This window comes from Bubalus bubalis, chromosome 20 (assembly GCF_019923935.1).
Source record: "Bubalus bubalis isolate 160015118507 breed Murrah chromosome 20, NDDB_SH_1, whole genome shotgun sequence".
Lineage (NCBI taxonomy): Eukaryota > Metazoa > Chordata > Mammalia > Artiodactyla > Bovidae > Bubalus > Bubalus bubalis.
Window position 1 is genome coordinate 58,921,384 of NC_059176.1, and position 27,744 is coordinate 58,949,127.

Sequence of the window (27,744 nt, forward strand, 5' to 3'; positions counted from 1 at the left end):
AATACTGGAGTGGTTTGACATTTCTTCTCCAGGGAATCTTCTCGACTCAGGGATCGAACCTGAGTCTCCTGCTCTGTAGGCAGATTCTTTACTGACTGAACTACCAGGAAAGCCTGGTTATGAGTTAAAGGCTGACCTAATTTATTTCAGGATGAAGGTGAAAGAGGAGGATGAAAAAGCTGGCTTAAAACTCAACATTCAAAAAACTAAGATCCTGGCTTTCAGTACCATTCCTTCATGACAAATAAATAGGGAAACAGTGGAAACAGTGTCAGACTTTATTTTCTTGGGCTCCAAAGTCACTGCAGGTGGTGATTGCAGCAATGAAATTAAAGGACACTTGCTCCTTGGAAGAAAAGCTACGACAAACCTAGACAATGTATTAAAAAAAAGAGACATCACTTTGCTGACAAAGGTTCAGATAGTCAAAACTATGGTTTTTCCAGTATTCATGTATGGATTTGAGAGTTGGACAATAAAGAAGGCTGAGACCAAAGAATTAATGCTTTCGAACTGTGGTACTGGAGAAGATTCTTGAGTCCTTTGGACTTCAAGGAGATCAAATCAGTCAACCCAAAAGGAAATTAACCCTGAATATTAATTGAAAGGACTGATGCTGAAGCCAAAGCTCCAATACTTTGGCCACCTAATGGGAAGAGTCAGCTTATTGGAAACGACCCTGTAGCTGGGAAAGATTGAGGGCAGGTGGAGAAGGGAGTTACAGAAGATGAGATGGTTGGAAGGCATCATTGACTCAATGGACATGAGTTTGAGCAGGCTCCGGGGGATGGTGAAGGACAGGGAAGCCTGGCATGCTACAGTCCATGGGGTCACAAAGAGTTGCACATGACTGAGTGGCTGGACAACAGCAACAACAATGAAAGTCATCTGAAGACAAGTTTCTTTTTCTTTTTTGTCCTTTCCTATTTGGCAATCTACAAAATTCATTTGACTGTTCAATAATATGCTATGCAGAAAATATTCATGGCCTGGATTTGGTAAAAGAGTCCATCTGAGGGCATCCTTGGAAAACAAATAATATCTGTTGGCAGAGACTATACCAGTGTAAAATATCTTAACATGGTTGGCCAGGTGCATAAATTCCCTGAAGGTATGTATCCGAAGGGTATGCTATTTTAAGAAAGAAGGCAGCTAATGGGCCACTGGGAGAGATATTTTGTTTTGGCCAGGCTTCATTGGGGACACTTTTTCAACCTCACTTGGCTAAAGGCAAAGCTAAAAGCCACTTACTCAATGATCTGCCTGTGTTTGTGTTGGTGTTTTATTATTACCGCTTTATTCAAGCCTGAGAAACGTGACTCTGAATCATAAGTGAGCGAAGCCAGTCTCTACCTTTTAAAAAGTACCAAGGGCTTTGGAGTTATTCAACCAATGAAGAAACAGTTTGTTCCAGGGTTTAGACTCCAAGTGCAATGTACGTACTAAATACATCTCAGTATAAATAAGGTCCTAAATCCACGCATTCATTAGGACTGTTTACCAATGGTGACATTTCTTCAGCTTTTCTTGGAATTTCTATTCGCTCTTTCAGTTTAGATGTTGACACCAGGAGAAAAAACAGAGTCTGGAGTCTCTACTCTTTCCAGCAGCCTCTTTTTATACCAGTGGGATTTGACAAGTCTCAGGAATCTGTGAGTCACAACAAAGAGATTGAGGAGGGTGAAGTGGAGAAGTTTGGGGGAGGAACTGTTTTACTGCACCTTATATCTATTGTCACATGGCAGCTTCACCACTTTGCCTACAGATAAACCTCAGCCACCTAAGTTGGAAAGAGCATCTTTCCTCATTCAGCTCCATTCTCAAGTCTCATTATTTTACACCTGTCAAAAGTACATCTATTTTACTGAAAACTCAGTAAGTCAGTGCCAGAGCATTCCTTTCATTTTTACAAATGGAATCATACATCAACTTTCAATTACCAGGGAAATCTGGTAGAAGAGAAGAATTCACAGATTAATCTTGAATCATAATTTAGCCGTGGTTTCAGTCTTCCCTCTTCAGAATGATTACCAGTGAGCAGCTAAGAGTCTAAAATGCGGCCGAACTGTGCAATAATAGTATTAATATTAATAACATAACTTTACAGTTTTCCAAGTGTTCTCACATTCATCATTTCATGTGGTTTTCATAAACTGTGGTGGAGATGAAAGTGTGTGCTTTTCTCCCTCTTTAAAGATGAGGAAACAGAGAATGAAATTTAGATCACGTGTACATATACTTCTTGGTTAGTTGATTAGTTAGTGGCTCTGATTTTCTCTACTATATGCGATTTGAGAAGCAAAGTTTTAACAATGATAATATAAACATGTTATATGTACCTCTCTATTTGATGAGCTGACAATGAGTTAATGAAGGATATAACTGAGAATATAAAGAGAGCTAACCTAATTTTTACAGGGTGTCTTTAATTTCCCTACGATTCCTTCCCATGATCTTGGGAATTCAATTTTGTACATTTCCTGCTCATCACCTGAATTTCCAAAGCCCATTTTTCTCTTCCTCTATCACATTGTATGTGATTATCTTGTTCTAATTAGCAGGTTGAACCTCTAGAACCGTAAGCCAAGTTTGATATTGTAAATGGGCTGAAATACGAGACATCATTTCCTATACAAAATGGGATAGCAAAGCTATTGTTTGAATGAACGTTTCCTATGGAACTTGTGTATTGTTCTAGTCTGTGCTGTAAATTCTATAATCTAGAATCAAGCATATGATCTAGGGAAAGAAAAGTTTTTTAGAGGATCAAGTATCCTGGCTGAGGTCTTTTCACTTCTTTTTAACAGGTATAAATAAAGGAAGACATTTTTGAGGCATGAAACACTGTCTCTAATGCTCATTTATCCTCTTATCATCTCTTTCATTTCTTCCTGCTCAGGATTCCAAAAAAACAACCTCTATTCCTGGAGTTGGCAGAAGATGAGAAGCAGAGAAAAATGAAATGGAAAGATTGGTCAGACGGTACTTGTCTTTATTATATTATTTTTTCCTAAAACTAATTATGTTGGCTTGAGAAGGAAAAGAAAAGCTAATCAAACCCTCTGTGAATCTTTACTCAGTGTCAAGCTCTGCTTAGAGCCAAAATATAAGGCAGGGCTTAAATGAAAACCCTATTAGTTTTCTTTCTGTTAGTTACAAGTTCAAACCTTATTATGTGGTCATTTTTCTAGTAGATTATTTCCATGGAATTCATTCCCATTTTCAAGTAAACATAAATATTCTGATTTAGAAACAATAAGTTTGATCTTCGCTTTTAAAATAGAACTATATTTTAATTTGAAGGAACATGGAAATTGACATTGTCAAAAATGCGAGCAGACTCTCCAATTTTTACCTTCATCATTTATACAAGTGGCCAATAAATACATGAAAAGATGCTTAACTTCATTAGTGATTAAGGTAATGCAAATCTAAACCACAATGAGATTCTACTTCACACCTAGACCGGGGTTTGATTCCTGGGTTGGGAAGATCTCCTGGAGAAGGAAATGGCAACCCACTCTAGTATTCTTGTCTGGAAAATCCCATGGATGGAGGAGCCTGGTAGGCTACAGTCCATGGGGTCCCAAAGATCACACCTACTGGGATGGTATAATCAAAGAGTCAGAGAATAACAAGTGTTATTCAGGATGTGGAAAAATTAGAACATACATATATTCCTGATGGGAATGTAAAATGGTGCCCTGAATTTGGAAAACAACCTGGCAGTGCCTTGAAATATTAAAAATGAGTTTCCTTTGACCTGGTAATCTACAGCTAGGTACACACTCGAGAAAAATGAAAACATATGTCCACATGAGCACTTGTATGTGGATGGTCATAGGAGAACAATTTCTAATAACCAAAAGGTAGAAACAACAGAGAAGTCCCTCAGTTGACAACTAGACAAATGAATACCATGTGTCCAAACAGTGAAATATTACTTGACCATAAAGAAGAAATGAAGTACTGATACATGCTACAACATGGATGAAATGTGGAAATGTTATGTTAGAGTTCACAATGTCTACTACAATAATGTTCTGGGCTAAAATACTCATGAATTTGTACTATGACTGCTGTAGAAAGTTATGTCACTGAAGCACTTTGTGAAAAGAGGGGACAATAATTTAATCAGCATCAGAAAACCTGACTGTGCTTGGCTTTGAGAAGTCCTGCAAGGTAACTTGTTGAACTTTGTTTTTGCCATAACTTATCAAACTTATTTGATTTTGAAATTGATATATCATCCTTTAAAACTGATGCTTCCTGGGACTTCTCTAGCGGTGCAGTGGTTAAGAATCGGCCTGCCAATGCAGGGGACATGGGTTCGATCCCTGGTCTGGGAGGATTCCACATGCCCCCGGGAGCCCAAGTGCTGCAAGTACTGAAGCCCATGCACTTAGAGACTGTGCTCGGTGACAAGAGAACCACTGCAGTGAGAAGCTTGAACACGGCTGCCTGCGAGGAGTCCTCACCTGCCTCAACTAGAGAAAGCCCGTGCAGCAACCCGGTGCAGCCAAAAATGCATTTTAGATAAATAAATGAATAGTAAAAGGAATGCTTCCTGGAAAACACCATATGCAGAGAACTCAGAGGCATTGCACAACAATTTCCCATCTAGAACAGACTAGGAATAGTTCCTCAGGAAGAATCTGGTTCCTCTGTGTTGAGGTGGGGAAGATATCTGCCATATGACAAAAGGACTTTCATATCTTGCTGCCCATTGTAAAGCTCTTCATTAGCTCCATCTATATCTGCACCCCAGATTTTTACTGAAGGTGCTTACCTTTTAAGCTCTCTGCTCTTTCATCCATACCAGATAGCTGAATGTGAGATGCAATACTCCGAAGGCACGTGGGTAGCACAGATCAAAGACCACAGTTCTCTGTGTCAGAAATGGGAGCATGTATGCCCTACCCTTTGGATTTTACTCACCACCACCTCCCCCACCCACCAGACTGATCACCTCTATGTAGTTTGATTTGAATGTCAATTTTCTAAATTCTACTCTATGTAAATGAAAGATCACAATAGAACTACATTTCCCCCCACCACCCCCCACAATATTTTACCTCTTCATAGACTTCCTTTTCCTGTATTTTACATGGTGCTAAGTCACTGGTCTACTTTGCAGACTATAAGAAGTACTGTCACATCCAACTAAATATTTTGAATTATCGGATGGATGCTGGCAAGCTTCCCATTCATCAAACAGTACAGAGTTCTCTAAAATGAGAATCCCTAGGCAAGATTTCCCTCTCATCACAATATCTGGAAACTCTGTCTTCTTTGGGTATCACATATGGTCTAACTGAAAGCATTTTTTTCTTTGCTTTGATCCCTGGGAAGTAAACTTGAAGGCAAAGAGTATGATATATTTCCATCACCTCTATAACACCTTGTAGATGGTATACCTTGTTTCCTAATCTTATCTTACCCACATTTGTCCATTATCCACTTTTTCTTTTAATAGGAGCCCCTGCATCATGTGTTTATCCTATATTTACACACACACATATATGTATACATAAATGTAGATCTGTGGGCTTCCCAGGTGACTCAGTGGTAAAGAATCTGGCTGCAGTGCAGGAAACAAAAGGTTTGATCCCTGGCTTGGGAGGATCCCCTTGAGAAGGAAATGACAACCCACTCAAGCATTCTTTCTTGGGAAATCCCATGGACAGAGGAGTCTGGTGGGCTGTAGTCCATGGGGTTGCAAAAGAATCAGGTAGGACTTAGTAACTAAAACAACAACAAATGTGTAAAATGTGTATGAACAATCATAAATCCTTTGTGAAATGTGATGGGACAGAAATAAAGACACAGTGTGTGTGACATGGTGTCCATCTAGCACAGTGCTAGATAAATATATCCAGAATGGTACATGGGGAGACGGGATTTAAAGGAAATATCTTTCAAATAAAATTCTTTGGTAGCTTTATCACTGGCATCCTTTATGTTGGAGAAGGAAATGATAACCCACTCTGGTATTCTTGCCTGGGAAATCCCAAGGACAGAGGAGCCTGGTGGGCTACAGTCCATGGAGTCACAAAGAGTAGACATGACTTAGAGATGAAACAGCATCCTTTATGTTATATCCACACAGGACAGTGTTTCTAATGCTTATGCTTTGTTATCTCTGACTTCTCAATAACTTAGAAAAATTCCTGCTGGTTTGTAACTCTGCTCATCTGCTAATGGGTGCCAGGAACATAGCTCTGAGAAGGAGTCTGAGGTTGCTCCCAGGCTCCCAAGAAAGAATAAATTTGGTTATTGCTGTCTGCATTGCATGTAGGACATGACACATCTGAACCATTTCTACCTAACAGTGATGGCCTCAGCAAAATAATTTACTCCGCTTTGCCTCTGTTAATCAATGGCATAGAAAAGAAACCAACAGATTTCACTTTAGCAGAGACATTTAGCCACCAAAATGATCCTCAAATCTTCATTTGCTTCTGTGGTTGTTCCTCCAATTGGTGTCAGAATCAAAGGAAGAAAGAGTCTCCAGCTTGGCATAGCTTTAATTCTGTTAGTGTGTTAATCTTCTATTGCCCAAAAGGTTTAGAATATCACTAAAACAGTTTCCTGTTGATTCCCACAAGGATTTTTCACACAGGAAGATTGAAATATATGTAAGCATGTTTCAGAACACGCTGGTATAAAAACAGGGATTAAATTTTACTCACCACACTCCTAACTAAATTTCACAGATGTTTTATGTGAATTAAGGATTGTAAAGCACTTAGAACAAAAGAGCAAGTGCAGTGATTACCTTAAACTCAGTTTTAATGCCAGACAAGTTATTGCATCTGTTACCAAATGGAATTTCAAATTAACAAATCTCTACAACCTGTTCATACCATTAAATGGAACTCTGATATTTAAATATCTAAATTGTAAAAATTTCAAGTGATAGGCATGAATTAATTTGTTTTGAGATTTAATACTTGTATGGAACTTCACTACTGGGAAGAAAGCCTTTATGGAAGAAAAATTATTTTCCAGAATCCCAGGCTGCTATAGGTTTTTAACAAAAATCACATGACTCCTCTAACTGATTTTAATATTTTGGTTCAGTGCCCACAGGCTAATCTACACAATGCTCACATAAAGTTATTCTATCACCACCAAGAATTCATTTACAAAACTGTCTGAAATTCTAAATCTTAAAACATACAAACATAGCTAGGTAGTAATTGTTTTCCAGGGGGTGATTGTATTTCCCCAGTTTTAGTGGTGGAGATTTAGTCAGTAAGTCCTGTGATCCTCAAGGACTGTAGCCCACCAGGATCCCCTGTTCATGCATTTTCCCAGGCGATAATACTGGCATGGGTTGCTACGCCCTCCTCTTCCAGACCCACGGATCGAACCTAGGTCTCCACCTTGGCAGGCAGTCTCCTGCATTGCAGGTGGATTCTTTATCGACTCAGCCACCAGGGAAGCCCATTAGACTAATTAATGTATTTGAACTGGCCTTTTACCCTAACAGTTGTAGGCCAGTTCAACCTAAGAACTTAAATCTGTCTCTGCTGTTCTAAGTCCTAGTGGACATGAATTCACACCATAGAATTTAATAGAATTGGCCCAGAAATGAACTTGCAATGGATTTGACCCTCCCCAGCATAGATGGAGCCACACAGGGAAGGGAAATAGGAAGACACACACACACACACACACACAAGCATTGTTGCTATCTGAATTTTGTGAAAAATATGAAAATTGCCACTTTAAATCTTTTTGCTTGAATTCATTGGTTACCAAGGAAAATCATATAAAATAGCATGATTGTTCATTATTCATCTCTTCATGATTTCAATAGAATAATTCCATGTATGACTCAGCAATAATCTGTTTATTTGTATCCTCATTTAAGCTCAGACCATGAACTCCTTATTGCAAAATTCAGACTTAAATTGAAGAAAGTAAGGAAACCACTAGACTATTCAGGTATTACCTAAATCAAATCCCTTAGGATTATACAGTGGAAGTGACAAATAGATTCAAGGGTTTAGATCTGATAGACAGAGTGCCTGATGAAATATGGATGGAGGTTCATGACATTGTACAGGAGGCAGGGATCAAGACCATCCCCAAGAAAAAGAAATGCAAAAAGGCAAAATGGTTGTCTGAGGAGGCCTTACAAATAGCTGTGTATCCAAGAGAAGTGAAAGGCCAAGGAGAAAAGGAAAGATATACCCATTTGAATGCAGAGTTCCAAAGAATAGCAAGGAGAGATAAGAAAGCCTTCCTCAGTGATCAGTGCAAAGAAATAGAGGGAAACAATAAAAGGACAGAAATCACATGGACCTAACAGAAGCTGAAGATATTAAGAAGAGGTGGCATGAATACACAGAACTATACAAAAAAGATCACCATTTCTTAGATAACCACAATAGTGTGATCACTACCCTAGAGCCAGATATCCTGGAATGCAAAGTCAAGTGGGCCTTAGGAAGTATTACTACGAACAAAGCTAGTGGAGGTGATGGAATTCCAGTTGAGCTATTTCAAATCCTAAAACATGATGCTGTGAAAGTGCTGCACTCAATATGCCAGCAAATTTGGAAAACTCAGCAGTGTCCACAGGTCTGGAAAAGGTAAGTTTTCATTCCAATCCCAAAGAAAGGTAATGCCAAACAATGTTCAAACTACTGCACAATTACACTCAAATCACATGCTAGCAAAATAATGCTCAAAATTCTCCAAGCCTGGCTTCAATAGTACATGAACTGTGGACTTCCAGATGCTCAAACTGGATTTAGAAAAGCCAGAGGAACCAGAGACCAAATTGCCAACATCTGTTGGATCATCAAAAAAGCAAGAGAATTCCAGAAAAATATCTACTTCTGCTTTACTGATTACACCAAAGCCTTTGACTCTGTGGATCACAAAAAACTGTGGAAAATTCTTAAAGTGATGGGAATACCAGACCACCTTACCTGTCTCCTGAGAAATCTGTATGCAGGTCAAGAAGCAACAGTTACAACCAGACATGGAGCAATAGACTGGTTCCAAATCGGGAAGCTTATTTAATTTCTATGCAGAGTACATCATGCAAAATGCTGGGCTTCATGAAGCTCAAGCTGGAATCAAGATTGCCAGTACAAATGTCAATAATGTCAGATACACAAATGACATCACCCTTATGGCAGAAAGCGAAGAAGAACTAAAGAGCCTCTTGATGAAAGTGAAAAAAGACAGTGAAAAAGCTGGCTTAAAACTCAACATTCAAAAAGCTAAGATCATAGCATCTGGTCCCATCACTTCATGGCAAATAGATGGGAAACGATGGAAACAGTGACAGACTTTTTCTCAGGCTCCAAAATCACTACAGATGGTGACTGTAGCCACGAAATTAAAAGACACTTGCTTCTTGGAAGAAAAGCTGTGACCAACTTAGACAGCATATTAAAAAGCAGGGACATTACTTTGCCAACAAAGGTCCATCTAGTCAGCACTGTGGTTTTTCCAGTAGTCAGGTATGGATGTGAGAGTTGGATTGTAAAGAGAGCTGAGCTCTGAAGAATTGATGCTTTTGAACTGTGTTGTTGGAGAAGACTCTTGAGAGTCCCTTGGACTGCAAGGAGATCCAACCAGTCCATCCTAAAGGAAAGCAGTCCTATATATTCATTGGAAAGACTGATGCTGAAGCTAAAATTCAAATATTTTGGCCACCTGATGAGAAGAACTGACTCCTTGGAAAAGACCCTGATGCTTAGAAGGATTGAAGGCAGGAAGACAAGGGGACAGCAGAGGATGAGATGGTTATATGGCATCACTGACTCGATGGACATGAGTTTGAGCAAGCTCTGGGAGTTGGTAATGGACAGGGAAGCCTGGCATGCTGCATTCCATGGGGTCACAAAGAGTCAGACATGACTAAGTGACTGAACTGATACTGATACTGAATTTAGTCTTATAAAATTAGTCAAATTTTAGGCTAGTTGGGATCATCAACATTTACATGAGTTCCTCAGCAACTTCATTAAAAAAAAATTCTTAAAAAAATAACATTTTCCCCAAAAATACATCTTTTAAAGAAATACATTTTTATTTCATGTATTAGCTATAAACTCTTAGTAAAACTATGTAAATATATATTTACATGTAAATATATGCATATTTGTGGGCTTCCCAAGTGGCACTAGTGGTAAAAGTCCTGCTTGCCAATGCAGGAGAGAAAAGAGAGAAAGGCTTGATCCCTGGGTCGGGAAGATTCCCTGTAGGAGGGCATGGCAACCCACTCTAGTGTTCTTGCCAGGAGAATCCCATGGACAGAGGAACCTGGTGGGCTATAGTCCATAGAGTCGCAAAGAGTTGGACAGGACTGAGTGACTAAACATGCAGACATCTGCATATTTCTATTATTTACACACTATGACACAGGATTACATTTCTCTGAGCCCCTCAATCTTTATCCAAAAATGTCATGGAGACCAGCCCTAGTGGTCAGACCTGCCAGTTAGCCTTGGTCAGAAGGTGCTTGGAGAAATCCCTAGCCAACTGGGGACATCAGGCTTTGGGGCAACAGATCAGCCAGCCTATGCGTTCACCAAGCTGTTTTGAATCAGAAAGCTCTGCATGACAGAGAAGTGGATGGATTTCAGGGAAGTTTTCTGTCAAGGCCGCCATGCTGGAGTGATGAAGTACTGCTCTGGGACTTGGAGACCAAGATTGCTGTTAGTGAATATTTGTACATTTGGCAGTAAGAATACTATTTTACTGGTAATGCAATTTTCTCAATGCTTGATGGCTAAAATACACAGCACAACCTTTGCTTAAAGGTCACATATCCAAAAAAGAAAGAAAACAAGGAAAAGAAAGTAATGCAATTTTCTAAAAACAAAATATTATTTGGTTTTTAAATAAAGCAAAACTATGTGACGTTCATGCCAAGTGTGATGAAATGTTAACTAAAACACTCATTTGTCCATAGGCAAATGCAAAATTTAAGATATACTTTTGTAAGTTCCAAATGCAAAATCCATTTAAAGAGACATTAGGGGCCTCTAATTGAAAAATCTACATTTTTTTGGTAATAAGTCATTGTTTGGGATACAATGCAGTCCTTCCAGTCTGATTCTGTTCAGTTAAGCTCTGCCTAAACTATACGTTTTTGTTTTTAAGGCATTTCAGAATACACTCTTTACAGAATAAATAAGTAGATACCAAGATATACTCATGTATTGTTAGTAAAATATAATTATATGTGGGAAATACCAGTTAACCTTCCTGAGTAATAACTCCTGGAATTTTCCTTGGATTTATAGCTGATGATTAAATGATTTAGGAAGGGTGAAATAGAAATTGTTAGGTGATTTTCCACATATTTAATTTTATGAAAAATCAAAGTATACACACACAGCAGTGAAATTTGGGAAATAAAGGACAGCCCAACATTACATTGTAATTATCAGGTACCTATGTAGTCCATTTCTGATCTGTAGTGGAGCCTAAATAAGTTGTTTCAGTGTGCAAGCTCTTTAGCAACTTCCATCCCATTTTTCTCCCCCTACGATTCAGGTAGGTATAAACAATCTTTGTGTTGCTATGATTAAGAGAATGAGAAATCATAAAGATTATATAAAGATCAATGATACAGATTCTTTTTTCTTTTAATACATTGCTAAGAAGACTTTTTGCATCAAAGGGTATGACAAGTTCATTCTAATGAGAGAATTAGAAAGTTGGACGTATTTATACCAATCACAGGAATGTGCATATCGTTAAATAGGTCATTTCCAATTTTAACAATTCCACTCCCAATTTCATTCAGCATCTTTGACACAGAAACCCAGTTTAACTCCTCCTGGGACAGGTGAAACCCTTGAGCAGCGATTCCTGCATAGGGCGGCACGTCCCTGGGATTTCTCCTTTACTTAAGGAGAGTTTCTCCAGTGTGTGTGCTGCTCTCCGCAGACACACTGGTGGGGCACCAGGGAAGGGAAAATTATTTAAAACATAAAGGGAAATTCATGAAATGTATTAATGCTATGGATGAAGGAGACTAAAAAGATACTAGTTGTTCAAAAAAAGTGAAATACGGCCCCCAGATTTGGGCTCATGTGTAGTTCATTCATCTCTAAGAACATTTAGCATACTATCCATAACTTTATTTTCTTTATAGATTTCATATTGCGTGTGGAAGCTCTAGGATTTCTTCGTAAAACTCTTGGGCAACCAGCATGGATGCCAATGACTGAGTTTCTTTTTATTGGAGAAAGTCAGATAGTTTCTTTTTTTAATTTTTAAATTTATTTATTATTTCAATTGGAGGGTAATTCCTTTACAATATTGTGATGGTTTCTGCCATACATCAGTATGAATGGGCCACAGGTATACATGTGTCCCCCCATACTGAACCCCCTCCCGCCTCCCTCCCTCCCCTATCCTTCCAGGTTGTCACAGAGCACCAGTTTTGGGTGCCCTGCATCATACATCAAACTGGCACTGGTTATCTATTTTATGTACGGTAATGTATATGTTTCAAGGCAGATAATTTCTTGTTGTTTGTTTCTGCTTTTGGAGGCAAAGATCATACACAATGCATTTTTCTTCTACTTACCAAAGACTCCAAAACCACTTGCCAAGTTTCTCCAAGTTGCAAACTGAAATCACCTTTAACTTCCCTGCATAATTTTGGAGGGATACACACCCAAAGACTAATATATGTAACAAAAACCTTGAGAGGAATAACCATGGTTACTGATATAGAGGCTGATGGCAGAATAAATTGGGTCATTGACCTCGAACCTCTAAAGGCCTGAGGTTAGATCTGGATTAAATCACGAGTGAAATGATCACAGAGGTTTTGCTTCAAAAATTAGCACTCAGGTTGATTCACTTTGACAGGAGGGGGTGAGGATTCCAGTGAATAAATTAAATAGAATTAGATTGTTATGCCAAAGTGGGGCATCTGTTGAGGATAAAGCTTTATTCTTATCCATCTTAACCTAATGAATGCCCAAGTTGGAGTCCTTTTTTAATAATACACGGTTTAAAAATAATTTTGAGATGGCATTAAGGATATCATAATAGCACAAGAGGCTAAAAATGCACAGTGGCTGCACTAATTCAACAAAAATAGATCTTTAATTAATTACAGTTGAGTTCCAGTACTTGAAACGTAGTAGATACATCCAAGTTTCACTAAAGTATCTTTTTAAGTTTATATTCAGTCTCCTCCTTGATCAACTTCTTCCAGTATTTGTGAGTGTGTGGGACATAGTATCTCATAAGAAAGATCTATTTTAAAAAAGAAGCAAACGTACATCTAATACTAAGTACCACTTATTTAATGAATATTTTGAAAGTACTAGAATCGGTGTAACATTTTATATTTATCATTTCTGGTGCTTTCCAAAGTATAGCATAATTTTAAGTAGCACAAAGACAGAACAATTAATATCTTAAGACATGTACTTATAAAGTCATTTATTTTTTTCATTATTTCACCTCAAAACTTATATTTTATCTATCACATTCATTTGCTTCAGAACTTAGCTGCTTATATTGTGAGAAATCTATCTTTCAAACTTGTATTCCAGCCAATCATTTCTCATAAGTTTCCTGTGTATCTTTCTGGAGACATTTTATTCAGATAAAATAAATATATGTATATATACATAAATAAAGTAAATATATATGTGAGTATATAAAATGCATATATAATTACAAGGATACAAACATGCTATACTCATTGTTTCACTTTTAGCATTGTCTATTTTAAAAAACTTCATGTAAGTAATAAAGAGCTTTCTTATTCTTTTATTTAGCCACCTAATATTCCACTCAGTTCTCTTTCAGTCCGTACTTATACAGAAGAGGAGGTTTGGGCATGAAGCCAGTACTTCTAAAATATTTTAAACTTTAAACTGTTCTAGCCTTTTTTTCTACAAAAAAAAGAGACTAGACCTCAGCTACAGAGTCTTAACAAAGTTAAGGCAAAGTCCCACCATGTAAAAGTAGGAGCCAAGAAATTCAATAACAAAAATATGGAGTTATATATTGCTGAGGATATTGAAGAGACCCTGGCCAGTTTTCCCAGTGATCCAGCCAGGAAATCTCAGGATCTCATGCAGAATTTAAAACCATCTATACAATTTAAACCAACCCAAAGAAAGGCAATGCCAAAGAATGTTCAAACTACCACACAGTTGCACTCATCTCACATGCTAGTAAAGTAGTGCTCAAAATTCTCCAAGCCAGGCTTCAGCAATATGTGACCCATGAACTTCCAGATGCTCAAGCTGGTTTTATTTTTTTTTATTATTTTATTTTATTTTATTTTTAAACTTTACATAATTGTATTAGTTTGCCAAGCTGGTTTTAGAAAAGGCAGAGGAACCAGAGATCAAATTGCCAACAGATCATCCAAAAAGCAAGAGAGTTCCAGAAAACATCTATTTCTGCTTTACTGACTATGCCAAAGCCTTTGACTGTGTGGATCACAACAAACTGTGGCAAATTCTTCAAGAAATGGGAATACCAGACCACCTGACCATGAAGTAAAAAGACACTTACTCCTTAGAAGGAAAGTTATGACCAACCTAGGCAGCATATTAAAAAGCAGAAACATTACTTTGCCAACAAAGGTCCGTCTAGTCAAGGCTATGGTTTTTCCAATAGTCATGTGTTGATGTGAGAGTTGGACTATAAAGAAAGCTAAACACAAAAGAATTGATGCTTTCAAACTTGGTGTTGGAGAAGACTCTTTAGAGTCCCTTGGACTGTAAGGAAATCCAACCAGTCCATCCTAAAGGAAATCAGTCCTGAATATTCATCGGAAGGACTGATGTTGAAGCTGAAACTCCAATACTTTGGCCACTTGATGCAAAGAGCTGACTCATTTGAAAAGACCTGATGCTGGGAAAGATTGAAGAAAGGAGGGAAATGGGGACGACAGAGGATGAGATGGCTGGATGGCATCACCGACTCAATGGGCATGAATTTGAGTAAACTCCTGGAGTTGGTGATGGACAGGGAGGCCTGGTGTGCTGCAGTCCACGGGGTTGCAAAGAGTCAGACACCACTGAGGGACTGAACTGAACTGACCTGAACTGATGGCTGGGTGCATCCAATAGCAGTTGTCTACTGTGGCTTCTGTTTCAGTGAGACCGTGGGCGTGATTCTAGAACTCTCCTATTTAGTGTCCGTTTTTGTCCACTCAATCCAGGGGCATACTATGTGCATTCTAGCTTCCCAAGACCAGATGATCTGCTACTTCCTTGTCCAATCTTACCTTGACACTATATTTCACTAACCTCATTTTTAAGATAAGAACTCTTTGACCTGCCTACTGACTTAAGATTCACATTCGCCCTGCACAAAAGTATATTTTTCACAGAATTTAATTGGGCATGCTCTATAGATAAAATGTTCCTGGCATGAGTATCTAATTGCTGAGCTCTTTAAACCTATAAAATTATTAAATCAGGCTTCCCTGGTGGCTAAGATGGTAAAGAATATTCCTGAAATGTGGGAGACCCAGGTTTGATCCCTGGATTCAGACGATCCCCTGGAGAAGGGAATGGTAACCCACTCCAGTATTCTTGCCTGGAGAATTCCATGGACAGATGAGCCCAGTGGGCTACAGTCCATAGGATGGCAAAGAGTCGAACATGACTAAGCTACTAACATTTCATTTCTTTTCCTTTCATTTCATTTCAAAGACATAGGTGCAGTAAATTGTTTATAAACACAACACTACATTTAGGATATCCAGACTCCCAGTCCAGTGCCATTGCTCTTAATTGCTTAAAAAATTTTAGGTTTCTTTTCCCAACCAGATGATGAACTCCATGAGGCCAGGTCTTCTACTGGAATTATATACTGATGAGCTTGACCTAAGTATAATGAAAGAATAAATATTGGTGCCAAATAAATATTTGCCTCCTTCCTTTCTCCCTTCTTCCCAAAGCATGGGTTCTGAAGCTAAAGTTTCCCTCACTAAATAAGCATGCTTCTTTTAGGCAAGGATCAGGTAGCTAGTACATAGCAGATACTTCATGGTTATGAACTCCAATAATTTGAGTTTTATATACCACTCACCTGTTGTTGTTGTTGTTGTTAAGTTGCTTCAGTCGTGTCCGACTCTTCGCGACCCCATAGACGGCAGCCCACCAGGCTCCCCCGTGCCTGGGATTCTCCAGGCAAGAACACTGGAGTGGGTTGCCATTTCCTTCTCCAATGCATGAAAGTGAAAAGTGAAAAGTGAAAGTGAAGTCGCTCAGTCATGTCCGACTCTTTGTGACCCCATGGACTGCAGCCCACCAGGCTCCTCCGTCCATGGTATTTTCTAGGCAAGAGTACTGGAGTGGGGTGCCATCACCTTCTCCGATACCACTCACTAGTCTTTACTAAAACTCTAAATCTCAACCACTCATCCTATAAAAGGATAGTATTAAAATTCTTCTCTCATGGGCTCATTGGAAGGAATAATTAAGAAAGTCTCCCATAGTAGGTGCTCAACTAATTGTGGTTCATGTTTTCACTTTCTTCAATGTCTCTTTTCTGTGTTAAGCTATCACCTTTCTTCCTTTCGGCTCTTTCATTCATAAGTATGAATGATTACCCCTGCAAATCCCCAGAGGTCTGTGAAGTCCCTCAGTTAGTTAACACTTAGCATATATTAAGCTCAGAGACAGACCTTGGCAGCAACATGATAGTGAATCAAGAACCCCAAGCTCAGGTTAGCACTTTTTAAATGGTACCTATGGATGCCATTTTTTGAACTCACTACTGCTCAAGAGAATCTCCCCAAACCTGGAACACCATTTTGTTACAGATATATTTTGCTAATATACAGAAATACTAATACTTACTAACAACAACAAAAACCACAGTAATATCTGCTTGCCTTGTTTGTATTCTATAAATTAGAATTAAAAAAAATTGTCACACTGACTATAAATTAAGATATAGAAAAATCAGGAGATAAGAAAACTTATTCCCTGGATATGATAGATTAAGAGTTTTCTAGTATCCCAAATATACAAAAGAAACACTTTCCAACTTTTTGTTTTAAAAAATGTTCAAGTCAAGGAAATGGTGACTAATAAAATGAACACCTACAGAGGCCTACAGTTGGATGGATCAGTTATTGTGCTGAATCCTTGGAGCGTAAGCTGCATACAAGATCCTGAGTACCTAACACTTGACCGGCATCTCCAAGCAGGAAGATATTTTTCTATATCATCACAAAAGTGATCAAGAAAGTTAGTAATGATTAAAACAGTGTTTGCTCTACGTTTTAAAATCAGATTCCTAAGTGTGCTTGACTTGAGAGATTTTACTCTTGGAGGACTCTACTATATAAACTCTGATAATAGGTGCTCATAATCTCATCCCTGAATTGACAGAGAAGGACAGAGAGTTAAGGACAAAGAACAGACTTTGGAGGTACACAAGCTTGGATCTAAACCTAAGTTCTGCTATCTTCCCATTCATGAAAGTGACCCAACTACACTGCCACTAAGCCCCCTTTCCACATTATAAATGATAAAAATACCTGTATCATTGAGATCTTATGAGATTAAATGAAGTACAGTATGGAAAAAGCCTGAACTATAATTGATCCCCACTAAATGTTGGTTTTCATTCTACATATTCTATACAAAAGAAAGAAGAAGAAAAAAAACTTGGAATTTTCATAGAAAAAAAAACTTTTAAAAAACTTCCCCAAACCAAAGGCAAAACAGGACACAACAAACCAACAGTAAAAACAAACTCTTCCTGGGGTTTCAAGTGGAACCCAGGAGAGTCAGAAAGAGAGAAGACTCTGGACAGCTTCATTATGTTTGCTCAGCTGCCTGAGTCTCCATTAAAGTTATGGGGAAGGGCCTCTAGCTACAGAATGGTTCAGAATTTTAGGAGTAAGTGTGTGGATTACTTTTAGTTTTACTTAAGTGGTTTGTTTAGATTTACTAAAGCATTAGTAACAGAAATAGTGATTGTACAAATTAACAGGAAAACCAGAGTTTTGCCTATTTCTGTTTCAGTCTGGATCTTACTGGCCAACAGAATCCATTCTAGCCCAGGTGAGGTGCAGGGTCCAGGGATGCAGTTGTGTCTCTGAAAATCTCATCTTGTTAAGGATTGTTAGGCCCACATTCTTAAAGTAGGGGAGAAAAAAGGAGGATGAGCAGCAAAGGGGTTTGTGTTTTTTTGGTCCATTTTAGGGGCCACACATTATCTAAGCACTTGAGCCACAGTTTAAATTAATTCTAATAGACATTCCAAGAGAAGTTATATCATTTGGCAGAGAAGTAAAATGAAGCTCAGAGGACTCAGCAAAACCATGCTTAGATACCACTTTAAGCTTTTTGAGAAGATAATTTCTGCTCTATTCCTGTATTTAACTTACTTGAATACATTCATTAGAAGAAGTTACATGATGGTATGTTTTTCATCGGCATGAAAAGTAACTGAGGCTAATGATAATAACTAATATGGCTTCAATTAAGCCCTCAGTTAGCAATTTTAAAAGTTCCAACCCCATAACTCCCTGTGACTGACTGACTGACCTTGGGAAATCTCCTATTCCCTTATAACTGTGCTCTTATTCTTTTCAATAAAAATGTATCTTGAGTCAAGAACTGAAGTGGTAGTATATTTTTTAAGTAGGTAATGGATGATATAAGCTTCCCCCAACCCCACCCCCGGCCTTCAGGAATGCCAGAAAATCAAATATTTTTGAAAGTCAAAAAAAGTGCCGCTGTGACTTTCAATTATTTTCCATTTCCATGCTGCCTCCAAACTTCCTGATTCCAGCTGGGATTGTGATCAAAAATGCAAAAACATATGTAGAGAAGTTATTCTTGTGGAACATCTGACCGGAAGCAGGAAATGCAAGATATCTCACGGGACTGCCTATTATCAGAATATACCCAGTCCAGCACTGCGAAGACAGGAGGTGTTTGTCACCCAGATAAAGAGAATTAGAGAGAATTCTGGCATATACAAATCACTGAGAAAGAAGAGTGGGTAGAAATGTTCCTCATATGTTTTAGATGCTGGCCCACTACTGTGTCACTGTGTGGCCTTGTAAAATCTCACTTAATGCTACCAGTCTCATGAAAAAAAAAAATCTACAAAACAGATTTTAATAAGGGGTAACTTTAAAGTACATATTTTTCAGATGATTATGTAAGAGGGAAAAGTCCCATAATTATCATTGGTGGTGGTTTAGTCGCTAAGTCGTATTTGACTCTTGGGACCCCATGGACTGTATGAAGGCTGTTGGGCTCCCCTGTCCATGGGATTCTCCAGGTAAGAATACTGGAGTGGGTTGTCATGCCCTCCCCCAAAGGGTCTTCTCGACCCAGGGATCAACCAGCATCTCCTGAGTCTCCTGCATTGGCAGGCAGGTTCTTTACCACTAGTGCCACCTAGAAAGTCCCCTGCAATTATTTGCCACTGATAAATAAGAGATAATTTATACCCATAGCAGTAACTGCTACAGATTACTGCAGTAACTTACACTGTCCCAATGCATAAAAGCAAAGCAACTTTGCCGTTTGATTTTAAAATTAAATGTTTAATTTTTCATGTAAGTCCTGAAAATATTTATTTGAGCTCTCCCAACAAAATTAAATTTCATGAAAACATGTATCTTAATTACATGGTGATTAAGTTTTATCCCTTTTTTTTTTTTTTTTTTGTAAATTAGAATAAATAGAAGAGAAACACTCTTCCTGAATTCTAGCCAGGTATCCTGAACCCATCCATCATAAAATCATTGGCACACAGCAGGCAACTGGAAAAAGGATACCTTTTAACCTCAACTGGCATAAACGTGCGTATTTATTTTTAAGAAGTGGAATATAAACAGACATGCTGAGAGCCAAGTGTTTTATGAATTAAAAAAAGATTCCATACACACACACACACACACACACACACACATAAAACTTTCCCCATGGGCCACCAAGGATTTATGTGAATGTGAACTCTATTTACTGTTAGTATTAAGGAAATAGTGCCTTTTTAACAAGTTACTCATGCCTGGAAAAAATCCCAGTTTTGCAAGTTATCCAAGATTCTTTGCCAACTGTCCGTGGGAATCACTGGGATGGGAAAAGTTCAAATTTGTTTTAAAAGAACTTGCTTAATGGAAAATTTAAAAAAAAAAAAAGTAGAAGAAAACCAGCAACCCACTGTGTTAATCTTTTGGTTAAATAAGAATAAAGTATGGCCTGGTTGCTTTATTTTTCCTTAGTATTATTTTAAGAAAAGGAAAAAATAATAAAAATTTTCCATTTTTATGTTACCCATAAAGTCGCATTCAAGTCTTGATTTCAGTTATCCAAGGGCACGATGACTTGCTAGCTTGGGTTGGCTCCTTATCTTCTGCTGTTTTCTTTAAGCTTTTTCATTTTCTGTTCCACTCAAAGAGCAAAGTCCGGTTACATCGTTGCTGTCAAATTCAAAACTACAAAGGATTTAAAAAGCCAACCTTATAGCCATGGAGTGTACAGTTTTAAAATATGAGGATTCTCCCTCTCCTAGCACCTACGGGGTGCCAGGCTTTTATATCTTCCTTTCACATCTCACAGCAATCTTATCAATAGGCATAATTTATCTATTTATTTATTTTTTGATTCTCCTTTTACAAACGTGGAAACTGAGGCCCAAGGACATTAAATAACTTCTCTGCATCACACAGATTCTAAGGGGCAAAGTTCGGGTGGGAATGCAGGTGGGTGGGTCCAGTTTTTGCTTTATGTCTCTTCCGTTCAGTTCAGTCGCTCAGTCGTGTTATATCTCTTAGGCTGCTTCTAAGAAAGTAGATCCCATACATTCTTTTATCAAGAGATTTTATTAGACTATAGAACAAACTAATGTGGTTCTACTTTGACATGACAGAATCCACTTTGCATTCAATAGGGAGTGAGAAAATGAAAGCTTTGCCTTTGCATTGGTGGTAAAACAGATGTGAAAGTTATCTTGGAATCAACCACCCAGAGCATGTGCCTATTCTTGTTCTCCTCTTCAAAAGGACACTTGGGCAAAAGATCAGATATAACCAGCCTTCTGTCTACAGACAGTGCTTATCTAAGAAAACAAACAAACAAAAAACCAACCCCCATTCTCCCCCTTAAAATAAACCTAGGTGGTTTACTGTCTAGAAAAGAAAGGTGGTAATAGGAAAATTCTAAATATTTTCTTCTTCAACCAAATTGTAAATAATTTTTATGAAAGCCGTTTCTCCTGGGTAGATATTTAATTTAAAAGAGTTTTTCACTGTCTTAATATTCATATGTTTAAATAAAGAATAATTGATCAATGTCTAGAAATTCTGCCCATCCTTATTTTTTTAGCACTCATATACTTGTGGAAAAATAGTAAGTCAAGTTCTTTTTTTTCCCCTTACATTTATACTCCTCAATTTTTTTTTTCAGAGTTTAATATCTAGGTGATTGCTTTTACTTGGCACTATTGGGAAACACTGCCAGTCCAGATATAAATATTTTTACATGCAACTGCAACAACAAAATTGTGCTCTGCTAAGCTCCTTTGATTTATAGAGCTTCCAAAAAAATGGATTTCAGATGCGATTTTGCCAAGTTGTAAACCAAGTAGTCTTAATTTAAATTTTTCCGGACAAGAACGCTAATTCTTCATCTGAGATAAAGTATTTCAGTATTTTCACACACATAAAATAAGGTCTCTAAATTGCATTCAAGCTGGTATTATTCGTACTATGGCTTTTTTAGTACCTTGATATGCAACATAAATGTACAATATTTTCACTGGTAGAGTCCCCCTGGAATGACTAGGAGAAAGTTTACACCACTGAGTCTAGTTATAATTTTTATACTAAAAATACTAGTCAGCATTATTTTATAGGAAAGCTGTGGATGCCACTTTAAGTTTATAAAAGAAAGCTGAATTTTCAAATTAATGTCATGAAATTCTTCTAAGGACCATACAATTCACAGAAATAATAAGCATGTACTTACATTTTTAAAAGGTGAAATTAACAATAATATCTTCTATAGTCAGGGAAGAATTTGATGTATGACACTCGATTACTTTGCATGTGATTGTTAAAATACACTTTAAAAAGATGGCATTTCAAATCAAATGAGAAAGATTAAATTATTCAGTAAATCATGTTGGACTGAATAGCTATCCTTGGGCTAAAGATAAACTCCTCTTTAATATTATTTGCCAGAATAAATCCCAGATATATTAAAATTTAAATAAAGTGAAGGAAAAGTAAAGAAGAAACAAATGAATAATTGTATTCATTTGATCAATATGTAAGACTTCAATAAATTGTTCAGTTATGATTATTCCAATGGGAAGGGCTTTCTGAGCAGGACACCAAAGGAATGATGGTTGACAGATATCATTACATCAGAAAAAGAATGTTGCATTAAAAAGCACCATAAGCAAACACAAAATGAATAAAAATTTGAGTATAACCTTCAAAATATTTGACTCAACAAAAGATAACATCCTTTATAAATGAAATGCTGTTGCCATCAATAAGATGACTACACCTTGATAAAAAATCGCTCAGTACATTTTCTAGTATAGATAACAACTTTGCAGATTAAAAATTGTGAATTAAAATCATTTGTTACAATTTCCCCACTTTTGAGATTGTCATGAATTATTGTAATGAGTGATAGCTTGTGTATTATGGTAGAAAGAAATACAAACCCTCTGGAGAACAACATTCTTGAATCTAGAAATTCCACTTGGGGAATTACTACACTATAGGGAAAAATTAGGGATGTGCCTTAAAACATAAGTTCAAGTAATTGCAATAATATATATAACTGAAGTTTGAAAACAATTTGATTTATAGAAACATTAGATTATTTGAAGACAATATAGAATATATAATGAATATTTCCAAACATAAAAAAATGCTATGGAAAAAGTATCTTAAATAGTATAAAAGTTACTCATGTTATAATGTGAATTTATAGACCTAGTTGCAAAATAAAATGAACAACATGGTTACATATCTTTGAGTATGTGTGTATATAAGGAGATAATCTCCCCCACAAAAATTGATATGAGAAACAAAGTTCTATGTTGAATGGTTTTCTCTCCTCTTCTTCCTTTTACTTTTATATTTCCCATTATCCTCATATGGTTGTATATTGCCTTTGTAACTAAAAAAAAGATTTTAATCATATTTTAATATTTGTTTACTCTTTTATGGAAGTACATACATACTGTGAACACCCAATAGGTGTGAAAATTTTTGACTGCATCTTTTGATCAAAATTCAAAAAAATGGGTGCTGCACACTGATATTTTAATGTCCTTGCTGTAAAAGTCTTATAACAATTTTATACCCTACGTATAACAATTTGAGACACATGCATGCTAATGGCCAAGAGTCAACTCTTACTTGTTTCCAAGCTCTGGGAAAATAGAAGCAAATGATACTGTTAATGGTGGAAGTGACATTTTTATGAAAACCCAGGGCAACCATTAAATTATCAGCTATCCTTCTTTTGTGTTTTTCTTTAGAGGGTCACAGTATTATTTTAACCAAGGTTAGCTGGGGGCTTTTGCTGTTGTTGTTGTTGTTTCTTCCTGGCCTCATATTGCTGGTATGGAAAGTAATTTAAACTTTATGGTCCATTTGAAGCAAGATTATTTACATCTGTGTGGCAATGTCTGTGTGCTTGCATGTAATTTATACTCTACTTATATTACTTCTCAAATTCCCCCACTTGGTTGAATTTATTACCATTGTAAACTTGCTTGCTTCACTTTGGTTAGTTAGAAATTTGGAAAAAAAAATTTTTAAGTTTTTTAGCTAAGGACTAACAACATTTGTGTGTGTGCATGCCTGTTTTGTTCTATATTTTGTTTGGTTTGATTTTTAACTTTTTAGTGTTTGGAACCTAGCTTTTCACTGTGAATGAACAATCCACAATGAGTATTTGATGTTATATATGGTTTTAATGAATCTATTTAAATATTACTTTACAAATTTACTCTAAAAGTATGACTATGGTGGATATCATAGGTAAAATATTCCTTTGAAAAAGTACAGCTTTAATCAATAAGGCAACAATGCATTCATAATTCAAATTAGCATTCCACAGCTTTAGCACAAATTAAAAGCCCTTCATGGAGAAGGCAATGGCACCCCACTCCAGTACTCCTGCCTGGAAAATCCCATGGATGGAGGAGCCTGGTAGGCTGCAGTCCATGGGTTCGCTATGAGTCGGATACGACTGAGCGATTTCACTTTCACTTTTCACTTTCATGCATTGGAGAAGGAAATGGCAACCCACTCCTGTGTTCTTGCCTGGAGAATCCCAAGGATGGGGGAGCCTGGTTCTAGAACCTTGAGTTCTAGAATTTTGGTTTAGCATACTATAAAACAAGGACAAATTTTCTTACAGTAGTTAGAGCCATATGCTTAAATAGTCATGTCTCCAAACATAAGATCATTAAAGGTCCCTGGATGGTGTATTCGAGAAAAGGAATGAATGGGGTTCAATCCCTGAGTCACGGACATTCTTGGAGAAGGGAACGGCAACCCACTCCAGTATTCTTGCCTGGAAAAATTCATGAACAGAGGAGCCTGGTGGGATCAAGTCCCTGGAATCACAGAGTCAGACATGACTGAGCAGCTAACGCTTTTCACTTTCATGAGATCGTTGCATTCTATCTAAATGAGTCCTGACAAAATTGTGTGTCATTTCTGGTGTGTGTAGCCATGAAAAATGTTTTTAAGTGCTGTGCATCTTCAGTGTCTGTGATCATACAAGATGCTTGTTTGAGGAAAAAAATTTAAAGACCCTTCCAGTCTTGGGGATGTACAGTACTGCCTGAAAACCCCTCCATGCTTCTGTCCTCCCCATATCATGAATTTCTGTCTCCACATGGTGACCTGGTAGAGAAGGTGTGACCATTGATCCAGATAGACCTTTATTTATTTTTCACATTCCTAATGTTTCCATAATTTAAAAATCCCATGGCCCTCTCTCCCTCCAGGCTTTACTCTGCCTGTGCCTAAGATTCCTGTTTCATCCAATGATGAAGTTTCCATCAGTACTATTTTTCTTTCATTAAAATTAAACAAAGAAAAAAGTTAACTGTTCAAAAAGGGAAGTTGAGGCAAATCATAATATTCAAAGAAATTTGGGGAGAACAACCAAAAAAGATGAAAGGTATTCACTTCCTCCCATCTAAGTCACTAAGAAAATAGGATTACTTAAAGCCCTAGTGATTCTATCTGGGGTCATCTTTCTTTCCATTAGGAAGGAGAGAGTGAGGTTATATGGTTTATACAAGGAAGTGACAGACTGGGACACAGGGTTGGGGAAGCTGTGAAACCACACTTTCTGCAGAAATAAAAAATGGCCCTGCTGTATGTTTTTTGTTTTTTTTTTTTTAAATCATTCTGGAAGAAATTTCTCTTTTGTTCTTCTCAGTGGCATTTGATCCAGGTAAGAGAACAAGGTTACTGAGCATAGCTCTAATTGTTAGCCTTCATGTTTTCATCAAGGCTTTCAAGGTAGAGCTTCCCTGGAGGCTCAGATTAAAGAATCTGCCTGCAGTTCAGGAGATCACGGTTCACTCTCTGGGTTGGGAAGATCCTCTGGAAAGGGAATGGCAACCTACTCCAGTACTCTTGCCTGGAGAATTCCATGGACAGACGATACTGGCAGGCTATAGTCCATGGGGTTGGGAAGAGTCAAATACAACTGAGTATGCAAGCTTTTTTTTCTTGGTTACGTTTTCATCAATTTCTGTGAAACTTGTGGCTTTATGTATTTGGTTTCTATTGACACTTGAATCCAATTCAATTTCTACCAAAATAGATAAAGAATAAACAGAATGCAGTCTGTAAACAGTGTTTTTACTGTAGAGAGTGGTTTCTTTTAAGATTTCATTGTGTGTTTTATATAAATGCTCCTGCTGCTAAGTCTCGTTAGTCGTGTCTGACTCCGTGCGACCCCATGGACAGCAGCCTACCAGGCTCCCCCATCCCTGGGATTCTCCAGGCAAGAACACTGGAGAGGGTTGCCATTTCCTTCTCCAATGCATGAAAGTGAAAAGTGAAAGGGAAGTCACTCAGTTGTGTCCGACTCTTAGCAACACCACGGACTGCAGCCTACCAGGCTTCTCCGTCCATGGGATTTTTCCAGGCAAGAGTACTGGAGTGGGGTGCCATTGCGTTCTCCAAAATGCTCCTGGTGTAGCATTAAAATCTTGGCTTCTGGGTCAGCGAGTTTCTCCCTAATCCTGATTCAAATGCTCGACTGGCTTGGTCACTACTAATTTTTTTTTTTAAATGCTGAACAATTGTCCTCACCTACTTCCTGTTACTTAAACTGTGCAAAAGCATTTCCATAGGAGGAATTTGTAAGTAAGATCCTATAACATTCTGTTCTCTAGAAAGATATAGCAGCCGTTTTATTATTTGGAGTGAGATAAGGTTCTCAAAATAAATTAAACGGGAGTGGGGAGAGGTAGGGAGAAGCAGAACTATCAGTCTACAAATGCATTTGTAGGACATTACGATGAAAATTGATATAATGCCTCCATAGATCTCCTTGGCACCTGTTGAATTGTTGTACTTACCCATTAGTACTCCATTTAATACTAGAAGGCAGTTAATAAATTCTTCCTTCCTGTTCAGGAAATTGACTAAAAGACACAAAATTAGCTTTTAAATTTTAAAGAATTAAGATCTAGATGGTTGATTTCTTTTCCTTTATTCATCTACCTTGAGAATGAGGTCTGAACCCTGCTCTTTGTGCAGTTGGAACCGATAGATCCTCAGACCTCAGACTTTGCTTCCAAAAGGTGTAAATTTGTCCTCTCTCAGATTTGCCTTGCAGCAATTCTCAGGAAAAAGCAGGCTTGGGTGATTGTCTAGGCCTCAGGCCCCAGAGGCCAGGGAGGTCAGGTTTTTGTGTTGGGATAATTCCTGGACTTTTAAAAAAATTCTTGTCTGATAAATGAGAGTATACTGTTCACACTCCACCCTGAAATGTAGGCACAAAGGCGTAACTTTCCAAAAGGGACATCTTTATGGCTTCCATGGAGATTTTATATGGCTTTTCTGAATTTAAGAAACCAAAAGACAAATTGTGCAAAAATGTAACGCAAGGGGCTCATTGTAGCACAGTCCCAGTGTGAGAATCACATACAGTTTTTTCTTAGCCACTCAGTCGTGTCCACCTCTTTGCGACTCCATGGACTCTAGCCCGCCAGGCTCCTCTGTCCATGGGATTTCCCAGGCAAAAATACTGGAGTGGGTTGCTATTCTCTTCTCCAGGGGATCTTCCTGACCCAGGAATCAAACTCATGTTTCCTGCTTGGCAGATGGATTCTTTACCACTGAGCCACCTGGGAAGCCTGAGAACCAGGCATATATTGATGTATAAAAATCAAAACTCTCAGTTGGTAAGACTCATGTATAACAACTTATGAAACTTTTTAATAATATGAATCTCTTTAATTGATATGAGAGACACTAAGAGGAAAAACTCCTAGTACAGAGAAGGACAAGGTTAGTGTTACAGTGAGTTTCCATTGCTTGTTGTTTAACAGTTTATGTATTCATTTGTTTATGATGTCTATTGCATTTACAAAAAAAGTTATTCTTTTTTCTAAATTGAAGCATAGTTGATTTACAATGTTGTGTTTTTTTCATATATACAGCCAAGTGACTGTTATATATTACAGATTCGTTTTCAGATTCTTCTCTACTATGGGTTATTACAAGATATTGAGTAGAGTTCC